This window comes from Alexandromys fortis, unplaced genomic scaffold (assembly GCF_014885135.2).
Source record: "Alexandromys fortis isolate MF-2015 unplaced genomic scaffold, M_Fortis_MF-2015_v1.1 scaffold_73, whole genome shotgun sequence".
NCBI classification, from domain to species: Eukaryota; Metazoa; Chordata; class Mammalia; order Rodentia; family Cricetidae; genus Alexandromys; species Alexandromys fortis.
This window is the reverse complement of record NW_026067959.1, coordinates 2068047-2092521: the sequence shown is the minus strand read 5'-3', so window position 1 is coordinate 2092521 and position 24475 is coordinate 2068047.

The following is a 24475-nucleotide window of genomic DNA, read 5'->3' as shown; positions in this document are numbered from 1 at the left end:
TAGGAAGGGTCCCAAGGGTCACACTCCAAATATAATCCTAAAAACCCCAGGTTCTGGGGCATGCAGGAAAACACTTTGTGGTCAATAAGCATCCCCAGTCAATGAGAGACTTTCCACAGCTCCCAAATGGACTGTGTCTCAATTTAGGGACTCAAGTTTGCCTCATAGATTTCCATTCTGTTGCCAAGATCTTTTCTGCATGCAAGAATTGGTTAATGCCGGGTCAGTCATTTGTCGATTAACACATCTGAATATTCATCAACAGAGGCTGCTTTAGTGCTCCCAAACTGTGCTTCATGAATAATTCATATGTTTGACAGCAACCTATGTTATTCAATTTATTTAAAGACTACAATCAATATAGCATGCTGCTCCAAAATGTAACAACCATGCCTTTGAATGTAGTGTGCTTTGAATTTTCTTTGCAGCTATTTTTCCATCAATTGAACCACAAATATAAGGTAATTGCTAATAATCCTATCTCCATTTTGCATATCACCACAATCAACATATTGATTGCTTTTTGATTATAATAAATGGTTGGTTAAATTGAGGGTTTGCGATTAAGAATGCTAAACTCTAATAGTTCTTTAATTCAGCTGCACCAATTTAGGTTCCTACATGGTAATTTCATAAAAAGCTATTGAGAATCAGAGTAGTTATTTGAATAAAGTTATAAAGACAACCCAGCTTTCCCCAGGAGAATCTGACATTTAAGTCAATTACTCCAAGTAGGGGTATGATTTTGCTTCTTGGAGCACACCAAAAAAAAAAAAATTCTCCAGCATCATGCTCACTTTGGTATGTAAATAGAGTAGAATACTTAGGAAATCCTGTTAATTTTTATTTTAGGACTTGAAGGAATAAGTCCTATAAAAAGATTACATGAAGACACAGTGGCACAAAATCAGGCTGTAGATAAAAGAAGAATCTAAACTAGTTGGTAAAACACACAAGCAATGGCCAGCAAGATGGCTCAGTGCATAGGCACATGGTGGCAAACCTGATGGCCTGAGATTGGTCCCTGGAACCCACACAGTGGAAAGAGAACACCAACTCCTGTAAGATGTCCTGACTTTCAAGTGAATGCTAAGGCATGAGACCCTTGCATGTGTGTGTGTGTGTGTGTGTGTGTGTGTGTGTATACAAATGTGTGTGCACATACTACACATATGCATACACTAAACACACAAATGCTATTAAAATACACAAACCAGAAAAATGGCAAAATAGTCATTTAGAAGACATCCTCTAGAGTTTGGTTTAACATGGAGGAACACATTTCAAAAGAACGAAAATGCAACATAGTTTAGAATCCCTCAAGAGTAAACGACCATGTCTTTGTGTAAATCCAGACTCGTGACTGGCAAAGATTAGCCCGAAGTAGAACCATCATTGTTGGAAATTCTCACTAGAATTGTAGAGGCTGCATTCCATCTCACTCCCTACAATTCTGTCTGAATGGCCATCTCTCAATGCCTTCCTCATTTATCATTTAAGAAATGTTTCTTCCCAGGAGGCCTGTGCCTTTCCCCTCCACCAACCAGAGGCTTGCTGAAGTTACATCAAGGCAGCTCTTGGATCTTCTTCTCGGGGTCTTAAATGTTTACTACTGAGATTAGTCTGAAGTCATGATGCATGACAAATGTACCATTGTAGGCAGAGTTTCTCTGTGTCCTGGCAGCCACCCCCAAATTACCATTCAGAGACTTATTATTAAGTATAAATGCTCAGCCAATGGCTCAGGCTTGTTACTAGATAACTCTTACATTTTAATTAACCCATATTTCTTATCTATCCTATGCCACATGGCAGTACCTTCTTTCAACACGGCACATCCGTATCCTTTATTTTCCCTTCCAAGTGACTAGTAAAATGAATGTCCTCATGATTCGTGCTGTCTTAAGATGGAGAAATTATGATACGCTCATTGCTCATGTGCTTATTCAGCTTGGAGTTCCCTTGGAGGGGTGTCTGGCTTCTTACCAAAACCCAAATCACTCCTATGCATAAAGCTACTCTCTTAGTTACTATTGCTGTGGCGAGACACCATGACCAAGGCAACGTATAAAAGGAAAAGTTTATTCACAACTTGCTGACAGTTTCAGAGGGTTAGTCTGTGACTGTCAAGGCAGAAGACAAGGCAGCAGGTGGGCATGGTGCTGGAGCAGGAGCGGAGAGCTTACTTGTTGAGGGAGGGAGAGAGAGAGAGAGAGAGAGAGAGAGAGAGAGAGAGAGAGAGAGAGAGAGAACTGGAAATGGTGGGAATAATGGAAACCCCAAAGCTCACCCCCAGTGGCACACATCCTCCAGTGAGGCCTAATTCTTCCCAAACAAGTCTATCAAACATATAGCCCTTTGGGGGCCATTCTCAAACCACTACAGCTATGGTAGAGACCAAGTCTTCCAAAACCCCTGCTGTTACTCATCATGAGTTATCCCATGGCAGCATTTAACCACATTCATGATGAATCTTCAACCCTTTTCTCTCAGACTCTGTTCCCACTACTTTGTCCTTCCTTGCTCCAACCACTGCTGCTCTTCTTTTTCTTTCTTTTGTTTTGTTTTTGAGCCAGGGTTTCTCTGTGTATCCCTGGCTGACCTGAAACTCACTCTGTAGATCAGGATGGCCTCAAACTCACAGAGATCTGCCTGCCTCTTCCTTCCAAGGAAGGAAGGAAGGGATTAAAGATGCGTGCCACCACCGCCCAGCACATCTTTTCTTCTTTCAGTTCCTGCCCATCATGCCCTGAGAGACCACATTTTCTGTACATAAATTCCTCTGGAGTTTTAATGTCATAAAACGTCAGTAGGTCTTATTGCCTGATCAAAAACCCAGGCTGGAAAGAAACTACTTGCCTTTTGCCTCCCTCTGAATACGCTCATTTCTCATTCTTCTATTTATGTATCCTCGGGACCAGAGATATGGTGTCACAGCATCTTCCTTCGGTAACACTGAATTCAACCACCATGCTTCCACCCCAAATACACCTTCCTTTCCTTGAAGGCCCCACGACTTGGCTTCACTTTCCTTCTTCATCTCTCTGTCTTATTTACTTCCTCATTCTGTCTCATCACTTCCCGTAGACCCTGGTTCCTCACACGCAGTCTCCCTCTCCCCATAGAGCCTGCCATCACGGATGGTTGTTTCACTGTCCATATTCAAAAATGAATCCAGGACTCCCATGTCTTGTTTAGTTACTATTCAGCCCCATATACTAGCACATTTGCCTATTCTAGTTGCGCACAACCGTCTGTACTCCAGTTCTTGGGGATCCAACACCCTCACACTGACAGACATACATGCAGGCAAAACACCAAAGCACCTAAAGTAAAAAACAAATTATTTTTAAAAATTAATATCTAGATTCCGTCCCCTGACATTTTTGAGTCCCTTTCTTAAGGAGAAAGTCAGCTTTATTTGCTGAGATACCAATTCTGATTCCAAGAAAGAAGTGGGACCACTTATCTTTAGGGCAATAATTCATTTTTCTTTCAGTTCCGATCTCTACCTTGAGGTCCAGACCAATGTGAAACTATCTGCTGGTTCTTTCTGTTTGGATATTTGACACAATTAAAACCACCACAATCTTTCCCAAGCATAATCTTCTGTGTGCATCTTATACTTCAGCAAATAGTCAATACTTTCTACTCTTTGTGGTAGAAATCAGAAACCACAGTACCAGCTGTTTCTTGGGGCCAGCTCCCCATCACGTTCTGTTGACTCTGCCTACTTGATGTTTTCTGTATAGCTCTCCCCTTTCCCAGTGATGTTCTATTTCAAGTGTTCCTTCTTGCTTCCTTGAGCCTATTCTTTACACCACAGCCTCCTGATGTCTCCATAATGCAGGTCTGATAACATCGTCCCTTTGGTTCCTCCTTACTCTCATCTAAAACCCTTGTTATACCCAAGGCTCTACACATCTGGACCTCTTTTTAACTATTCTACGTTTGTCTCTCCTCATCCACTTCCTCCACGTGAGCCACCTGCAGTTCCGGGAGCGCTTTCGGGCCTTCACACCAGTTGTACCCTCTTGCCCAGCGTACTGCCCCACTTCCCTACTGATCTCTATTTCCTGGAGACATTAGAATGCCCTTCCTTTGGAAATCCTCCTGGAGGCCAATGTCTCTTCCCAACTCTACCAAGACTGGGTTAGGTATCCGTCTACTTCTATAGCTTCTTATTACATGACCCACAGTGACTAATGTGAGCCTTGAAACTGTGGACCAAACACTTCATTGTGTCATCCGTGCACCAAGTACCATGCTTGCTACAACGTATGTACTCAGTAAACACTCGTGTAGAATTGAATGGACAGATGAGCACTGTTCTGTAAGAGATGCGCAATGAAAACTCTGAGTAGTGGACAGGATGCAGGCCATTCTCTGGATTAAGTCTGCATATGTGCATGACATCTTCACCCTTCAGTTTTCCCCTCTGTTCACTGGGAAACACCGGCTCTGGGTTTACAAAGATTAAGGCAGTATTTGTAGTAAAGTGTCTGGCATATGGACGGTGTGCTCTAATTTAGTTTCTTGACTTGCTCCACTTTCACAACATCTCAGTTTAACTCTTCCTGTTCTGGAATTCAATCCTCCTTCTTCATTCTTCCCCCCCACAGAGATGTTTCCTTCCTGAGCATGAGACCATTTTCTTACAACTCATCTACACAGCCACCTTCCTCTATTTTTTGATTTCTTCCAAGAGCTGATTCCTGTGCCCCGCTGCTGAAGCAGACACCACTAATGGCTTTTGCAGAAGCTGCGGCGTCAGAGGCTGCATCAGATCCATAAGTGACTGCACATCTTTGTGAGACAAGCATGGGTTTCATTCCCAGGTGGGAAATGATAAATGTAATTGTTGAAGTGGATGCCATTAATGGTTTCTGCAGAAGTTGTGTCATTGGATCTTTCATCACATGGACACCTGAACTCCCAGTAGCAGCCGGGGTGATAAATTCTGGTGTGACAAAAGTTCTCAGACAGATATTCCTTATTCAAACCCAGTCTTGTGTGAGCACTGGATGGGGACAAAGAGAAAAGCAAGACAAGAAATTCTTCTCTAGCTAGAAGGAAGAGGAGGAGGAGGAGAGGCTGATATGGGTCTATAGATCAACAAATATGGATTAACTAATTAAATCAGGAGATATTTACTAAGTGTCTTCTATGTCCTGGGCACTGTGAATGGGCCAGGGAAAAGTGTAGTTTGGTGTGAGTAATATTTAGCACAGGGCTTGACACCATGGATTCTAGATCATGTCTATCTAGAATAAAGGTCTAGACCCCATGATTAGCCACTTATGTGACCTCAGTTGGTTGACTCCTTTTTATAACTGTCTATATTCTTTTTCTTCTCTCTCCCAAGCCTATGTACATTTATCCAACACCGAGACCCATTTAGAGGTCTTTTCCATTTGAATTTTTCTTTATTGTGTATCTATTATCCTTTTCTGATCAGAACTGCTTCTTAAAATGCTAAGCACTTCTTAAAAACCTAAGCGGTGGCATTGCTAGGACAAACAAGGCCCTGCCTGCTTGCTCCGCGCAGTCTGATATGGTGGGGTGGAGGTCTGTTTAGTGTGAGCCATGCTCACATCCCCATTTTCAGGTACACAGCAGGTCTGTGTTGCCATTAAGCAAGTTGTGGCACTCTGCTCACAAACCCCACTTAAATGCTCTGTCTCCTGAAAGATTCAGAGTTTGTGCTAGCAGCATGGCCCACAGCTGGGAAGCCACCATTTCAAAACCGCATGGCTGTTTTTCTGCTACTGCTGAATCAGAAAGACCTCTCTTAAAGGAGCCACAGCATGTTGCCAGCAAGCAAAGCCCATTTGGGGAAAAAATGTGGCTAAAGTTTATTTTTTTAGTGTCTAGAATTCCTTTCCAAACCCTCCCAGGTTTTACGTAGATATAGTCGACCATGTTGGAGTGTTAATTTGTAGTATGGAGGCTGCTTGTTCATTTCCTGGCTGCCCAAACTCCTGAAATAACCACACAGAAACTGTATTAATTAAATCACTGCTTGACCAATTACTTAAGTGTATAGCTAGCTAGCTCTTACATCTAGAATCAACCCATCCCCATTATTTTATATTTTACCGCGGGGCTTGGAGTTTACCAGCAAGGTTTCAGTGTGTCTGTCTCTGACGGGCTCCAAGGCTTCTCCCCTGACTCAGCCTTCCTTCTTCTCAGCATTCAGTTTAGTTTTCCCTGCCTAGCTCTGTTCTACCCTATCAGGCCAAGCCAGTTTCTTTATTAACCAGTGGTAGTCACAGCATACAGAAGTGACTCCCACATCAGACTCCTAATTTTGTTCTCTGTCAGTGGCAAGTAGCAACAGTATTTTTCTGATCCAGGTTGTATGAAATAAATGAATTAGCCATCAGTAAGGCTACTTAGACCAGTGCTTGTCACAGACTACACTCTAATATACTAGTCAATATTAATGTCAGACTACAGAGAATGCAAGGGGACTCAGATCAGGCTTGGGGACCAGGAATGGTTCCCTGGAGGAAACAATTTCTAAGCAGAGACTGGGTGAGTGAGCCTAGAAGAAATGGAGGAAAGAACCCTTTAAAGAGCAAGAGCAGCATGGACATGCCCACAGTACATGGGCGGTGACTCAAGGTGGAAGACTGCAGAGTTGCTGAGATGCATGTAGATATGTGTGCATGTGTGTGTGTGTTAGTAGTAGAAGAAACATGGTAGTTGAGAGAGGTTGGCATGTGTGCCATTGTTGAAATAGGAGCGGCGGGGCTGCGTCCCCAACACCCCGGCCGCTTGGCTAGCTCATGCCCGAAATAACAACACGCAAACTGTATTCATTTAAGAACTGCTTGGCCCATGAACTCTAACCCTTACAGGCTAATTCTCGCACCTGGACTAGCCCATTTCTAATAATGTGTGTAAGCACCCCAAGGTGCGCTTACCGGGAAGATTCTAGCCTCTGTCCATCCTGGGAGAGTTGAGCATGGCGTCTCTGCTCCAGCAGAGCTGTCGGGTCTCTCCGGGAGCAGAGCAGAGTCTGACCTCACTTCCTCTTCCGCCCAGAATTCTATTCTGTTTACTCCTCTCATCTATGTTCTAAGCTGAGGCCAAGCAGTTGGTTTATTATAACTTAACCAATGAAATCAACAGATTGATATATGACACTCCCACATCACTTCTCCTTTTTCTGTTTAAACAAAAAAAAAAAAAGAAGAAGGCTTTAACTTAACATCCAAAGCTCTAGAAATGACAGAGACATCTCGCTGCCTGGACAGTCACCCAAAGTTCCTCTGTACCGTTGGGGCATCCATCTTTGGCCTACAGGCCCATGGTTTCCAGCAGACATTTCCACAAAGCAGGAAATTTCAAAGGCAGTCACTATCTGCTTGTCCTGAAGAATGTCTTGCAGACTCTTTCATGAATCAGGAACCCCAAAAGTTCATCTCACCTTTAGGCAAGTTCAGCAGTCCTCTCTCTGCGGGTTCTCTGTGTCCAGTTTATGCAATAGTCCAGGCAAGAGCAGTTTCTTGCCCAAATGGCTATCAAACTCCATAAGGATCCTCTTCGATGCCCATCTTCCTCTTGAAGTAGATTGGTGCTGCCAGGAGCAGAGTGTCTCATTGTCATGAAAAGTCCTAAGTTATTAAAACATGTAAAATGCCATATTCTCTAGCCTTTGAAAGATATGAAGAATGCCTATCTAAAATATATCTATGCACGTCTAGAAAATCTTAACTAACATAACTACAAGCTTAACTACTATTAATGATTATTCATTAACAACCTATATACATTCAAAATTGACCTTAAATCTCTATCAATAAAGCAAAATCTATACTAATGCAAATTATTCATATCTATATCATAAGTGATGTGGGAGTGTCATATATCAATCTGTTGATTTCATTGGTTAAGTTATAATAAACCAGCTGCTTGGCCTCATGGCTTGGAACATAGATGGGAGGAGTAAACAGAATAGAATTCTGGGCGGAAGAGGAAGTGAGGTCAGACTCTGCTCTGCTCCCAGAGAGGCCCGACAGCTCTGCTGGAGCAGAGACGCCATGCTCAGCTCTCCTGGGTAGACGCAATGATGGATGGAGGCTAGAATCTTCCCGGTAAGCGCACCTTGGGGTGCTTACAAACATCATTAGAAATGGGCTAGTCCAGGTGCGAGAATTAGCCTGTAAGGGTTAGAGTTCATGGGCCAAGCAGTTCTTTAAATGAATACAGTTTGTGTGTTGTTATTTCGGGCGTGAGCTAGCCAAGCGGCTGGGGTGTTGGGGACGCAGCCCCGCCGCCCTTATTTCAACATGCCATGGCTTCCTTTGGCTCCTGGTTCTCATCTTTGTGCCATGGTTGACTGCTGTGGACAACTTGGTGTCTCTCTTGCTTTATGACTGCCAGCTGTATGCAGCCACTGGGGATTCCTGGAAGAACAGGAGAGGGAAGAGACTGGTGACAGTGATGAGGAGAACTCATCCTCCTGTGAGTCTCACTGAACCCAGCTCCTTTCAGTCAGCTTCTTACCCCACAGGCTTCCCAGCATAGTAAGAAAAGAACCGCAAGCCAGGAAATGGCCCAACCCCATTGATCTTCTTCTGACCCCCACATATCTCTAAGACCTACCTGATGCTTTTCTCCACCTCCGTGGTCAGACTTGGGGAGCAAAGAGCAGTAAGACCACTCTCCTTCTCTCTATATACCCTTTGGTTGCCTTAAAACTCACCTAGCATCACAAGGCTTAGAACTCAAATGTTTACTTCTTTGCTGTTTTCCTTGTTTGTTTTTTGTTGGGGCCATTGCCTTCATGACTTAGCCATTTGATGGAGATGGGTCCACTTCATGCCATGATGTCAATCTCCTGAGTGGCTCTGGAGTAGACCATATTCACAGGACAACTCGGCTTCAGAGACTCCTTAAGCTAAATGCTTTCTCTTACTCTGCTTACAGTCTTTCACTTTATGCCCTGAAGCTTAGCCCTAATGGGTGTGTTAACATGCTATGAAATCCCTTACATACAGCCAACCTTGGCATAAGTGCCAGTTACTATCTCTTAAGTAATAGTAGATGATGCCAAGATATGACTGTTAACTTTTTTTCTCCTTCTTCTTTTCTTCCTTTCTTTGAGACAGTCTCACTATGTAGCCAAGGCTGGCTAGGAACTCACTAGAGGGATCAGGATGACTTCAACTTTGCATAGATCTACCTGTCTTTAGCCTCTCAGTGACTAGAGTTACAGGCATAAGTCACCACTTGGGGCTTGGTTAGTATTACATCTTACACAATGATTCTGAAGGGTCCTCTCTATTGAACCCACAGAACTTATGGAACTATTTACGAAGTACTTTGTTCTTTTTGGTGTTTTATGTACTCAAACACTGCATCTGGGATTCCTCCTTGTGCAGCTGGGGTAGAAAGAGCTGTTGCAATCCTGATATCATCTTTCAGGTTCATTTGTCAACTATTGTGGTTCCCAGCATCTCTTCACTCGGCCCTGCAAAGAGAACAAACAGACATCTACTACAGCTATTCATGAGACCAGCCCTAAAAGGTTCTCACCTGTGTAAGTCACTCGGGATGGCTAGTGACTCTGTAGGTCTAAGTGCTGCGGACAGTCCTAGGCTTTGTCCCCAAAGGTCCTATGATCACCTTACTCACTCAGTAGGAAGTGCTCTGGTAGAGATCACAGAAACACCAAAGTTCTTGATCCTTAAAAGGTATAGACTCGCTTTTGTTTGCACACCCCATGACATAGAACTGTCATGGTTGTACACCAAGGTGCATGAACTCTGAGCTGAAGACAGTTTGGAGTCAGCAGTATAGCAAGGTAGGGTGGTTTCCACAGATCCTTCTGAACCCTCTAATTCTGCCTGCAGGAGCCTCTTTATCCTATCTGGCCTTCAGAAGAACTATCTGCCTGCTATAAGGCAGCCCCAGACTCCAGATATTCTACCTTGTTCCTTATCGCTACATCTAGACACCCTGGCGCCTTCCAGACACTGGAAATCTTGTTTTCTCCCCATGACCCATTTCTCCTTCTTCTGTCAGTGTTGACTGAAAGCATTGGTTCTTCCAATGTGTGACCTGAGGATCAGCGCCATCAGAGTCACTTCCACGGGCTGTTTCAGAGTATGTGCTTAATTGTATTATATATATATTAAAGATGAGATGCATTTGTTTAACTATGTAAAGATGGTCTTTCATTTGTTTATGCTGTGGGATATTTGTTAGACGGTGTAAATATGTGTTGTATAACTATGTGTTGCTGTTTTACCTTGCCTGCTTACCTTTTTATCAGATTGGTCTAATAAAAAAGCTGAACAGTCAAGAGTGAGGGAGGAGGTGTAGGTGGGACATCCAGGCAGGAAGGATAAGTAGGAGGTGGACTTCAGGCTCTGGGGAGAAAAAGGACGAAAGAAAAAGAGGCAGCAGGGAGACACCAGGGGCCAGCTAGTCACACACAGAGGAAGCAGGAAAGTAGGACATACAGAATGAGAGAGAGGTAAAATGTCCCAAGGCAAAAACTTTCATAAGTGAATAAAAACAGGTTAAGTTAAGAGCTAGTGGGACCAAGCCTAAGCTAAGGCTGAGCATTCATAATTAATAATAAAAGTCTGTGTATCTTTATTTGGGAGCTGGCTGGTGGCCCAAAGAAAATTCTAACTAGAACGTACCCCATCCCAGCACACACATATGTGGTGATATTTTGTTTATGCTATAACAAATAAAGCTTGCCTGGAGATCAGAGTGCAGAGGTAAGTAAGCAATTACTTAGTCATAGAGGCTAGGTAGTGGTGGGACACACCTTTAATCCCATCACTGGGGAGACAGAGGCAGACAGATCTCTGTGTGTTCGAGGCCACCATGGGCTTCACAAAACTGATCCACCCCAAAAGAGAAAGAGAGCTCACACAAAGGTGATCCCTGCACTTGGGATCCCACACCTTTAATCCCCGTACTAGGGAGGTGGAGGCAGGAGTGATATGGCTGGACAGAGAGAAGAATATAAGGCGGGAGGAGACAGGAGCTCAGAGCAGTCTGAGAGTGCAGTCTGAGGATGCAGTCTGAGAATGCAGTCTAAGGATGCAGTCTGAGGATGCAGACTGAGGGTGGAGTCTGAGGGTGCAGTCTGAGGATGCAGTCTGAGGATGCAGTCTGAGGATGCAGTCTGAGGGTGCAGTCTGAGGATGCAGTCTGAGAACGCAGTCTGAGGATGCAGTCTGAGGATGCAGTCTGAGGATGCAGTCTGAGGATGCAGTCTGAGGGTGCAGTCTGAGGGTGCAGTCTGAGGGTGCAGTCTGAGGGTGCAGTCTGAGGAGGCAGTCTGAGGAGGCAGTCTGAGGAGGCAGTCTGAGGATGCAGTCTGAGGGTGCAGTCTGAGGATGCAGTCTGAGGATGCAGTCTGAGGATGCAGACTGAGGGTGCAGTCTGAGGACAGGATCGCCCCTTTAGTCTGAACATTGGTAGAGGTAAGAACTCTAGTGGCTGGCTACCCCACTTCTCTGATTCTTCAGCTTTCACTCCCTGATAGCTGACTCTGAGTTTTTATTATTAAGATCAATTAGAATTTGTGCTACACACAACTGTGTACACACCCTCACCCACCTAGATACTGAAAGTGAAATTTTAGCCAACAAAATCCAACTGTGTATTAAAAGATCAAGCAGGGCTTATTGCAAATATGTGAGATAGATTTAATAATTGGAAAATCAATCACTACAACCCATCCCATCAACATGATAAAAGAAAACGTATATGAGCCTATCAGTCGATACAGAAAATACCTCGATAAAGTTTACCGTTCTTGATACTAAATCTCTCAGTGTTTTAAGAATAGAGGTTTCTATATTGAAAACTTTAAGAAGCAAACAAAGGAGAAAATCTTCAGGATCTAGGATGGGACAATGAATTCTTAGATTAGATAGTGAAAGCATGATCCATCAGAGGAGAAATTGATATATGAAACTTTGTCACAATAAGAAAAATTACACCACAGAACATCTTATTACAAGGATGAAAAGATAAGCTACAAACAAGGAGAAAGTATTTGTAATGCAGACAAATGATCAATAACTGAAACACAGAAGGAGCTCTGGACACGGGGTGCCGAGGATGTAACTCAGTGATGGAGTGTTTGCCTAGCAAGTCTGAGGCCCGTCGGTTAATCCCAGCACAGGACGTGGGGAGGGCTCTACAGATTTACGAGGATTAAATTATCCAATTAGAAAATTGGCAAGAACCTCAAAAAGGCACTTGACTGGGGAAGACACACAAAAGACAAACTCACATGCTCAATGGCATTCATCACTACTAGCCACTGGGAAATGAGAGGTAAACCCACAGTGAGGTATCAATATGCATTTATTGGTATGGCTACAATACAGATACAGAGAACACCAAATGCTGGCAGGACTGTGGCTAAGCCCACGGCTGCACACACTGTGTGTGGAAATGGAACTGCTGCAACTGCTCTGGAGATGCGTGTGTTAGTACCACACAACCCAGCTGTACTTGGAGACATCTCATACTCCAGAGGGGGGAAAAATCACGTTCATCCCAAATCTGTACACAAGTGTTGTCAGTAGCTTTATTCATAATAATCCCGAGCTGAAAACAAAGCAGTGGGACTCTATATGACTAGTTGAACAGATTGTAGTATATCCCTAGCATATGACATCACTCTACAACAATAATGGAACAAACTATTGGTATACATAACTTGACTGAAGCTTTGAATAATTGTGCTGAGTAGAAAAAGGCAACCCAAAGGGTTAGAAAATATATTACTTCATTTATATGACTCTTAAAATTTACTTTAGACAAGGTTCTCACTATGTAGCCCTGTCTGGCCTGGAACTCACTAGTAGACAAGGCTGGACTTGAACTCGGACTTGCCTGTGACTGCTGGAATTGAAGGTGTGTACCACCACAGCTGTCTTGTAGAACATTCTTGAATGACATCTAGAAGAACATACGACTGTGTGGGTAGGCCTTGAGGGCTGGAATGGGGCAAAGGAAGAGAAGCACAGCCACACAGAGTCATATGAGAAATTATCACGTCATAGGAATGCTTCATTCTATGGCTGAAGTCAAGGTCCTGGCTTTGATAGGATGTTGCTGTTTTCCAGGATGTTACTAATAGGAAGAATTGGGTAAAGGCAGTATGAACTCTTCCTTGCCATTATTTATTACAACTATAATTATTTTGAAGTCAGAAAGTTTGATGAAGGAAATGTATACGTTACTGTAAAACAATTATTCAGTATTGGTATTATTTTTATCAGCGTGGCCCATGAGTCAGTTTTAATCTACCCATCTCACCTGTAATAAACTCATTGGTCATCCAGAGAGCTGTCCAGTGGGGTAAAGCGCTGCAAAATCCTGTCTTCTGGACATGACTTGGCCATCGAACTCAGAGCAGCTATGGCCACCTGCACAAGACTGGGAAGGATGAGGCCTGTCTACAGTTCATCATGGCTGGGGAGAATCTTACGAGGCTCTACCCCTTCTCAAGGAGATATCGACAGCTAAATGCTGCTGGGATGAATGGGGTCATTTTCTACAATGGGGTAGCCACTAGTAAGTTGTGGGTCACAAAGCAAAGACAAGACACGAAAATGGGTAGGAAAAGAAGAGGTTTGTGAAAAAGAAGAGGACTGAATGAGCGAGAGAGAGAAGAGAGAAAACTTGGGCGAAACGGATCAAAATACATTATATCCATGTATAAAACAGTCCAAGAATTGCATAAAATAATTAAATAAATGGAAAGGTATGTGCCTGTAATGCTGGTACCTGAAAGGTGGATGTAAGCAGGTTGGGGGTTCAAGGTTATCCTTGGCTGTAAAGATTGTTTGAGGCCACCTGAGCTACACAAGAGCTTGCCTGAAACAAAGTAAAACCATCATCAACAAAACCCCTGTCCCCAACCCTGTGTGTACGGTTCAGACACTCCATTTCCACAGGTTTGGTAAAGCACTTAGAAATGCCTATTTCTAGAAACTATCCAGTTAGTTCTGGTGATGCAGGCCACTGCTTTAGTGGCTTGACATTTTTTTTTTCTAGTCATTGTAGATGACCACGTGAAGGACATAGGTGAGAAAATCGGTGGTCCTAGCTGTTCAAGCATCCTGCTGTTTCAGGGGACATTTTTCTACCTCTTCCTGAGGGTAAAATACTCTCATCATCACTGCCGGCTACACCAGATGGCCCATTAAGTTTGCTGGGGGGTGGGGGATGCGTTGCAACCACAGCCTTTGGGTCAGGAGGACCTCAGGGAAAGTGCAAATAAGCAGATTTTACAAAGAAAACTCATACCCTTGGTCACAGTTAGGTTGTCTATTGCTCTAATAAAACACCATGGCCAAAACAACTTGAAGAGAAAAAGGTTTACTTCCCTTTATAGACTATAAACCCATCACTCAGGGACTGGAGCCTGGCAGGAACCGGAGCAGAAGCAGGGGAAGAACACTGCTTACTCCCTTGTGCTTCGTGGCTTTCACAGTCTGATTTCTCATACTACTCAGGACTACCTGCCCCTGGTTGGCACCACCCACAGTGAGCTGGCCCCTCCCAAGTCAATTCTCAATCAAGAAAACACATCACAGGCTTGCCCACAGGTCAATCTGGCGGGGTATCTTCTCAATTGAAGTTCTTTCCTCCCAAATGTCTCCAGTTTATATATCAAGCTGACACAAAATTGGCCAGCGACCCCCTCACCATGTTCTGATACTTCAAATGGCAAGGAACGAAAGACTGCCATAATCAACAACTCCAGCAAAGGCTTTGGATCCATTCTTGTGTTGAAGGTCCACAGCTAGACTAAGGAACATCATTTCCTTGTAAAACCTACTTAAAACAAACAAACAAGAATTTTTTTAGAAATTTATATTTATTTTGTGTATGTTGGTATATTGCCTGCACGTATGTCTGTGTGAGGGTGTCGGATTTCCTGGAACTGGAATTACAGTTGTGAGCTGCTGTGTGGATGATGGGGATTGAACCTGGGTCCATCTGAAAGAGCAGCCAGTGCTCTTAAACACTGAGCCATCTCTCCAGTCCAAAAAAAAAAAAAAGAAAAGAAAAGAAATTTCAAAAGACACAGGAGTTACTTCTGACACTAAGTGGAAAAAGTTAAAACCTGAATAAGTAGATATAAATATTGTAACTGTAATTCCTAAAACGTCTCAGGAACCCCACAGCTGCAGCCTGCTTTGGAGCTGAACTATTAATTTTAAGAAAGCATGCTGGGGATTCCAGCATCACATATATAGGAACAAAAGTATTTAGAAGGGTTTTAGTTCACTAGACAATAACCAACATCAAAGAAATCTATGCCAAGATAGAGCAAGGTAGTGAGGGAAGGAGGTGTGGATGTTTGGTATAAATTTCAGGTTGGCATTTGAGGACATGGTAGATCGTTTCCTGTTGTAGGAACTTCCAGACCACCTGGCAGCTCAGATCCAAAATAATCACACAGAAACTGTATTAATTAAATCTCTGCTTGGCCTATTAACTCTAGCTTTTTTTTGGCTATCTCTTACATCTTTTTGTTTTGTTTTCGAGACAAGGTTTCTCTGTAGCTTTGGTGTCTGTCCTGGAACTAGCTCTTGTAGACCAGGTTGGCCTCGAACTCACAGAGATTCACCTGTCTCTGCCTCCCGAGTGCTGGGATTAAAGGCATGCACCACTACCACCTGGCTGCTCTTACATCTTAATTTAACCTATTTCTAGTAATCTGTGTATTGCCATGAGACTGTGGCTTACCAGGTAAAGTTCCAGCATCTGTCTCTGGCAGAGCTATATGACTTCTCTCTGACTCCACCTTCTTTTTTCTTAGCATTCACTTGAATTTTCCTTGCCCAGCTCTGCTCTAACCTATCACAGGCCCAAAACAGCTTCTTTATTAACCAATGGTATTCACAGCATACAGAGGGGAATCCCATTTCTATTAATCTGTGTATCACTATGTGGCTGTAGTTTACGGCAATCTCCAGGCCATGGATTGACTGCTACTGTGATGATTAAAATTCAAGACCAACTTGACAGACTTTCCAGTCACCTTTGGGCATGTGAGGGCATTCCATAGAGGTCTGAGGATTGAAGGCACACCCTGGACCTGGGAGCATCATCTCATGGACTGCAGTCTTGGACTGACCAACAAAAAGAAAGCAAATGCTAACTGCCAATGCCATGTGACCAATTACCCCATGTTCCCACTATCATGCCTTCCCCATTGAGATAGACTATATCCACTCAAACCATAAGCCAGACTATATCCTTCTCTTAAAAAATGAGTTTTATTTTATGCATATGAGTGTTTTGGCTGCATGTATGTATGTGTACCATGTGCATGCTTGGTGCCCACTGAGTCCAGAAGAGGGGGTCAGATGCCCTGTAACTGAAGTTACAGATAGTTATAAGCCATCGTGTTTCCTAGGAATTCAATCTGGGTCCTCTTGAAGAGCACCCAGTGCTCTTAAACACCGAGCCATCCCTCTAGCCCCAAACCCTTCTTCAAGGCCTTTAGTCAACAAGAAGAGCAATAGCTAGCGCTACTTACAATTAGGCTTTCTCTCAGAGAGCAGAGGGACGCTCTTTGTGTGTTCTCTCTGGAGCAGGGACTGAGTGACTATTTCTGAAAGACCCACTTGGATTTTGTATTAGTCACATGACTTGATTGAAAACAATAGGAAAAGATTTGGAATCATTAAACAAAACTGGCATTTATCATCACAATATCTGAAAAATTCAGCTCAAAAAAAGAGGTGAAATCCCTGGGCCCCCTGCCAAGGTCATGCCACCCTGACTGGGAACTGTCACTACAGTTCACAGTTACCTTCTCTGCTCAGAACTGAACCTTTCTAGGTCTGCCAGTGGGTCTTGGTGGTTCCCCTTGCTATCATCATGGGTGAGGGAGCTGCCTTCCAGCAGAACAGCATGGGCAGGGACAGGAGATGTGGGCCCAAGAGATACTGAATGAATCAGTGTAGCTTATAAATTTATATTTTAAAATAAATTCCTTACAGAGGTTTTGAAGACTTGCCTGAGTTGAGAAACCATGCCTTAAATGTAAGCTATTTAATCTTATTAATGCCTTGCGCAAAAACCCTCTCGTGTCCCTATTCAATGATTTATAACAAACGACCTACGGAAGTGAAGTTCAGATTTCTTAGATGGTATTCACTACTCCATACAGCATTTCCCCACATGAATGTCTCTTTCTCTGTGTGCCCAGTGATGGAGTCCCATTGAACTGCCTTGGGATTTCTGGGGCTGAACTGTTCCCATCTCAACTCCCATCCCCACCTTCTGACTCACTGTTTATTTTTAGGTTTCTTCTGCCGCAAATTTCCTTAATCACCTCCCAGCTTTCTCTAAACTCTTTAGCAGGTTGCCTCCCTTTTGATACATCAGATTTTGAGGTGTGTGTGTGTGTGTGTGTGTGTGTGTGTGTGTGTGTGTATTAATTGTAGTGAAGTAAGGCAGCCTATTGCGTGTAGGACAGTCTATAAAGGACAGGAGACTGTCAGCAACTGCAAATCAAATGCCACCTTGGATGTGTCCCCTGGAAAATTGTGACGTTTACTAATCTTACTGAATATCCCCATTAGGAGTAGAGCTGGCCCCACACTCTGGTGTTCTTGGTTGCCTAGATTTTAGACTTATAGATCATAATTCTTTAAAAGAAACCGATGAGCCACGCATGGTGACATATGCCTGTAACCCTAGAATTTAAGAATCAGAGGCAGGAGGATTGCTGCTTGCTGCAAATTGGAAGCCAGCCAGCAAGGACTAATAGCAAGACTCTATGGCAATGGTAATAATCATAATATAAAATAACTACACATACCCCTCAATTACAAAGGTTACTTATCACTATTGCTCATTAATGACACTATATTTTTGGTATTCGTGTATATCCTTGTTCTCAAAGGTTTAATTAAGCATGTCTGCAAACTTAGAGCAAATACTACTTACGTAAGACTGTTTGTGTGAATGGAAGATAAATACTTCCTCATAAATACACAGTAGTAATTTTTAATAGAAAATACCGAGAACTAGACTCCATATTTATTTGTATAAGAGTAGCCATGAAGAAAAAGACATCTATCTGGCATTCTCAAGGGAAAAGCTTGAAGGCCTGGGACAATGGCTTTGTCACAATGTCATGTGCTTAAGGAGTAAAGAGCCAGGCAAGATGATTTGGGGGTAAAAAAAAAATCACTTTTTTTTTTTTACCAGACCCCATATGGATGGAATGAACAGAACAGACTCCCACAAGTTGTCCTCGAACCTCCATACATGTGCTGTGGCATGTGGATGTGCTCACACATGTAAACACACACATGCATGTGCGCACACACACACACACACACACACACACACACACACACACACACACGGAAGGGCTGGGCATGATCCCAACACAAGGGAGGCAGAAGCAGGTGGATTACTGCCAGATTACTCTACATATTGAGTTCCAGACTAGGCAGGGCTACATAGTAAGACCTAGTCTCAAAAACAAACAAACAAAAAAAAAAACAAAAAAAAAAAAAGGAAGAAGAAGGAGGAGGAGGAGGAGGAGGAAAAGAAGGAGAGGAACAGGAAGGGCTTCATTCTAGTTAATGTCAACGGCAGTGGTGGCACACTCTAAAATTCCAGAGGCAGGTAGATCTCTGAGTTCGAGGTCACTCTGGTCTTCAGAGTGAGTTCCAGGACAGCCAGGACTACACAGAGAAACCCTGTCATGTAAAAACCAGAGAGAGAGAGAGAGAGAGACAGAGAGACAGAGAGAGACAGAGAGAGAGACAGAGAGAGAGAGAGAGACAGAGACAGAGAGAGAGAGAGATACTAACGTAAAATTCAGTTCTGTTTGCTTCCAGTTTTCTCCGTAGCTGCGATCTACTTTTTATTGGAAAGTTACCAGTCAAACTAAACCAAAATGAAAGCAGAAAACTAGAACAAAAACCAAAAAGACTCAGTTCTTCTCTCTGTCCATGATGGTCTGAGCAGAGGCACAGGTGGAACAATTGTTGGTGGGACTTCGCTTGGGTAAATGCGGAGCAGCTGCTGAATCTGAAGGCACAGAATAGATAGAGCCTAAGCCAGAGCGAGGAACACGTTATGTATGCAGAAACGACCCAGCGCAGGATTGGTTCATGACCTTTCATCTACTCAATAAATATTTACCACGTGTCTGTCACTATACGACTTGGGGTGATAAGACAGACACAGCCTACCTCCTCACGGAATTTATTGTAAAATGAAGGAGATAATTAGCGGATGATTGGAGAAGTGACTGTTTGGCCGCCGTGACAGCAATTACCACAAAGGAAGTGTGCACAGCGCGGTCTGAGATTGCCTAAGAGGCCCCTACTGCCAACTCATTTTCTTTGTCTCCAACCCTTTGTCATTTACATAAAGTATTAATTTGCAACTTGTTAAGCTCATCTCCTACCTACAGCGTTGGCCAGTCTGCCCTCTTTTCTAGAGTTCTGGTGAATCACCGGACATGTGTGGCCGCAAGGCTTCCAGCGTTTGTAATCAACAACACAACCTTGCTACATTGCATCTTGTCCTGGGCAGAGCTGATAGGAGAGCAAAGGCTCTGGACAATCCAGAGAAAATCTCTTGATTCCCTTCACTGCAGAAGTGGGTCTGCATTGGCCGCACAATGCAACGGGCGTAGGGGCTCTTCTAAAAGACTGTATGTAACCTATGGTTCACTCCCTTCTGGAACCTTTTCTATTCCTCTCAATGGCAATGAACAAAATATTTGAAGCCGGCCTTTTACAAAAGCAGTTTACTTGTTCCCAGGTTCTGGAAGTTCAAGGGCTACAATGCTGGCATCAGTTCAACCCTGGTGAACTCTCAGTGGTGGATGGCATCAGAATGCATGGAGTGTGAGCAAGAAGGCGTGGTCATGTGGTGATGGAAGAAGGTCATTGGCTAATAAAGAAACTGCCTTGGCCCATTTGATAGGCCAGCCTTTAGGTGGGTGGAGTAAACAGAACAGAATGCTGCTGGGAGGAAGAGGAAGTGAGCTCATATGCCTTAGCTCTGCTCTCTGGGGCAGATGCGATGAAGCTCCAACCCAGGATGGATGTAGGCTAGAATCTTCCCGGTAAGCGCACCTTGGGGTGCTACACACGTAAATAGAAATGGGTAATCAAGATGTAAGAATTAGCCAGTAAGAAGCTAGAGCAAATGGGCCAAGCAGTGTTTAAAAGAATACAATTTGTGTGTTGTTATTTTGGGGCAAAAGTTAGCCAGGTGGCCAGGAGCCAGACTGTGGGAAGAGGCCTGCAGCTCCTACTACAACGTGGTATGTTCTTTTGCCTCACAAAAGAATTAATAGGGAGGTCTAGTGGGATGGTTCATAGTTCGAGAACATTGGCTGCTCTTGCGGAGGACCCAGGTTCAGTTCCCAGCACCCACATGGCTTCTCACAACTGTCTATAACTCCAGTTCCGGGGTATCCTTTTCTGGCCTCTAGAGGCATGGTACACATGTGATACACAGACATAGCTGCAGGCAAAATATCAACACATGTGAAAAGATAAATAAATAAACATTAAAAAAAAAAAGAATTAACCAGGGCCCTTTGAGAACTGCAGCAGCTCTTTCTGAGGGAAATGTCTCCATTTGACCCCCAAGAGATCCTAGCTCTTGGAGGTTCCCACATTACACCCTCACGCTGAGGTGGTGTGGGATCTTCACATGCCCAGCACATGGGCCCTTGGGAGGCACTCTCCAACTGTATTCTACACTGTAGGGGAATGGGACCCTAATTGTCAGACTTCGGGTCTGATACAGTCTCTCCGTTTGAATGTATCAGCTCTTCTCAGACACTGGTGGTGAAGTCAGTATCTACAGACCTGACTAGCTGAGACAACGCATACAATCTGGTCTTGGTTTCCACATTTTCTTTCATCTTAATTTAAGAAACTAGCACTTATGACTGTGGGCATCAACTTATGGAGAAACAACTGAAAATGCCAGATCAACAAACTTGTATAGGACTCATTTCTTCAGACTTTTCAACACTGGTTCAGAACCTCTACAGACATTGGCTGGGTTCCATGCTCAAGAGAACTCAAGATGAAAAAAAAATATAATAACAATTTCTAGACAATACACTGGATTGAGCTGATATAAAAAGATCAAATAGTGATATAACCGGGAGGGAAAAGTCCAATAAAAATTTAATACATGGTAAGCTGATGTCAAATAAGGAAAACTCTCATGTGCCAGACTCCAGATAGGAGTTGAAGTCAAACTTCTCAAAAGAATATTGATAAATCAGACTAGGTGCAGGGCTCAAGGACTCGGGTATTAGGGGCATTTGTCTCCTCATGGGGATGGGAGATGAGGCACTGGGCTTCTTGCAAAAGCCAACACTAATGAGGCATTTCTCTGCCCAAGACAAGGGGCAGAATGTTAACAACTGTCCAGAGAAAGCAGTGGAGCCTTTATCAAGGAAAGGCAGTGCCTCTCAATAACCAGGGGGCCGCATTCCAGGAGGAGGGACTAGGGAGGCCACAAAGGCTGAGCAAAACAGAACACAAACTCTGAGGGGCCAGATGGCTGCCTCCACGCTGAAAGCAGAGGGCCAGGGCCATTCACATCTGCAACAGGAAAAAGAACAAGAAGGTGGAGATAGGAGTACGTCTACAGGGTGCGTCCATAAAGGACGAGAAATCCAGACTAGATGAAAGGGAGGATGAGGATGAAAAGTGCCCCCACCTGAAAGGGCTCCTCGACAACGCCAATGGGATAGCACAGAACCAGAGAGATCACTCAGATAGACCTGGATGGGACAAAGGACTTTCAATGAGATATGGAGAAGGAATCAAGATGTAGAAAGGAAGGGAGCTGCACTCATCTGAGAAGCCATCAGGCTAAAGCTGAGCTCTCCCAGGTGGCAGAATTGGGAGACAGAAACAGCAGGAAACAGAGAAAGCGCAAGAGGGGATGGCCTGGGGCTTGAAATCTTCAGAGTCTGTCCTTGGTGACAAACTTCCATCAGTGAGGCCACACCTCCTAAACCTTCTCAAGTAGTGCCACAAACTGGGCACTGCTTACACCAAGTCCTCAAATGTCAGACACTAAAGGAGGTCTTATCACTCAATCCACCACACCAGTCAGATTTTCGCATCGCTATGACAAGATGCATGAGACTATTAACTTAATAAGAGGCTTATTTTGGCTCAGGTCTGCTTTATACCTATAGTTAGCTGACCCTGTGGAATTTGGAGTACTTGCTGAGATGAGAAAACATATTGTGGTATAGTTTAACATGGGGTGGGACAAAGCTGTTCACAGGAGCCAGGAAGCAAGAGAGAAGAATCGTCAAGGTCCCCACATTCCTTTAAAGGCACGACTATAGTGAGTGAGTGACTTACCTTCTCCCGTGGGCCTTGTCTCTTATAGTCGCTATGTAAGCCCTGTCGGTGGACTTTCAATCAGCCAGAGTATTAAATAAAATAGTGGTCAGTAGGAGTTAGGGAGGTTGCTGGAGCACTGTTTGGGAGATGTGAGTCAAGAGTGCAAAGTTTCAGGGCAGGCGAGATGGCTCAGCGTCTGAGAACACTGGCTGCTGTTCCAAAGGACCTGTGTTCGATTCCCAGCACCCATGTGGCAGCTCACCACGGTCTGTAACTTCAACTCTTGGAGATCTGACACCTTCACACAGACACACGGGCAAAACACCAATGCACACAAAACAAAAATAAGTAAGATAATACATTTTTTAAAAGAGTGTACAGTTTTAAGTAGGTAGAAGAAATTTATTCTGGGGATCTATTTTCGAGTGTAACGACTGTGGCCTGTGCCTTGCTGTGTAACACAAACTTGCTGAGAGAGGGGATTTTAAACATTCTCACCACAAATGAGTAAGTCTGTTAACTGCCAGGGATGTTATTTAGCCTTTTTTGATCATCACACAACAGAGCCAGGCTTTGAAACACTCTACTTCATAAGTATATGCAACTGCTATTTCCCAATTAAAAATCACAGAAACCCCTCACCAATGTGTTATAGAGTATTTGCCTCAAAATAATCTAGAAAGAGGGCTGGAGAGTTAGATCAGCGGTTTAGAGCACTTGATGCTCTTCCAGAGGACCTGGCTCTGATGTCCAGTGCCCAGCTGGAGGCTCACAACTATCTGGCACCCCAGTCCTAGAAGATCTGATCCCCTCTTCTGACTTCCATGTGTACCAGGCATGCACGTGGCACACACACATACATGCAGGAAAACACAGAAGACGTGCACATGAAATAAGTAAAACTTGGGGGGGGCGGTATAACATAGGAAAAGACTAGTTGGGAAGTTGGGAGTTTACCAGGCAGCATTAGCTGAATTCTGATGATTTTGAGTGCTGGGTGAGGTATGAGCGCTGGGGCTTATGAGGCTATTCTACTTCTGTATATCTTCTAAACTCTCCATTAATAATTGTTATGGAAAATCTCTGCTGTCTCCGTTAGGGTTCCATAGCCATGGAAACTCTTATAAAGGAAAATATTTAAATGGGTAAATTACAATTCAGTGATTTAGTCCCTTATTATCATGGTAGGAAGCAGGGCAGCATGCAGACAGACACGGTGCTGGAGAGGGAGCTGAGAGCTCTGCAACTCCACAACCAGCAAAGAGAGAGAGACACTGAGCATCTGAGACCTCAAAGCCGGCACCCAGTGACAAACTCCTTCTAACAAGGACACGCCTCCTGATAGCGCTACTCCTTCCGAGCCTATGGGGTCCATTTTCTTTCAAACCACCACCGCTGCCCGCCACCGCCGCCGCCATCACCACCACCACCACCACCACCGTGTGTTTCTTATTTGTTTGCACTGCTGGAGATCTAACTTCCCGCACGCCAGCCACGCCCCCCCCCCGCCCCCCCCCCCCCCCCCCCCCCCCCCCCCCCCCCCCCCCGTCCCCATTCCAGGCATCCCTTTGGGAGGTCCACAGTGCCTGGCCTGCCGGGTCATCTTTCCTCCACATCTCCATGGCTGTTCTGTGAGAGCTTGCTGGGGGCGCAACTAGGGGGAAGATGAGTTTGAAATTAAAACCGCTTTGCCATCAAGGAAGCCAAGCACAAGTCTCTACTTTTAACACACGGGCTCGGGATACTGTCCCGACCTCTCTGTCACAGAGAAAGTTCACCTTTGTCACCTGATACATGGACACACGGCAGCATGGTCTTATATGATGTGACGAGAACAGGACGGCTCCTCTGTGGTCTCCGCCCCCAGTCACAGGAAAAATATCACTCCAATGCCCGCAGAGGAACAGTCTACAAAACAACTGATCAGGTCACCTCAGAATGGTCAGAAACATCAAAGTCAAGCTAAGGTTTGAAAAAAACGGCCACAGGCGAGACGGGCCTGTAGTGAGAGCCTGATACCTTGATTTCCTGGATGGGACGTCAAAACAGGGAAAAGATATCAGCTCAAAACTTAGGAAAATTAAATGCATTAATTGAAACTG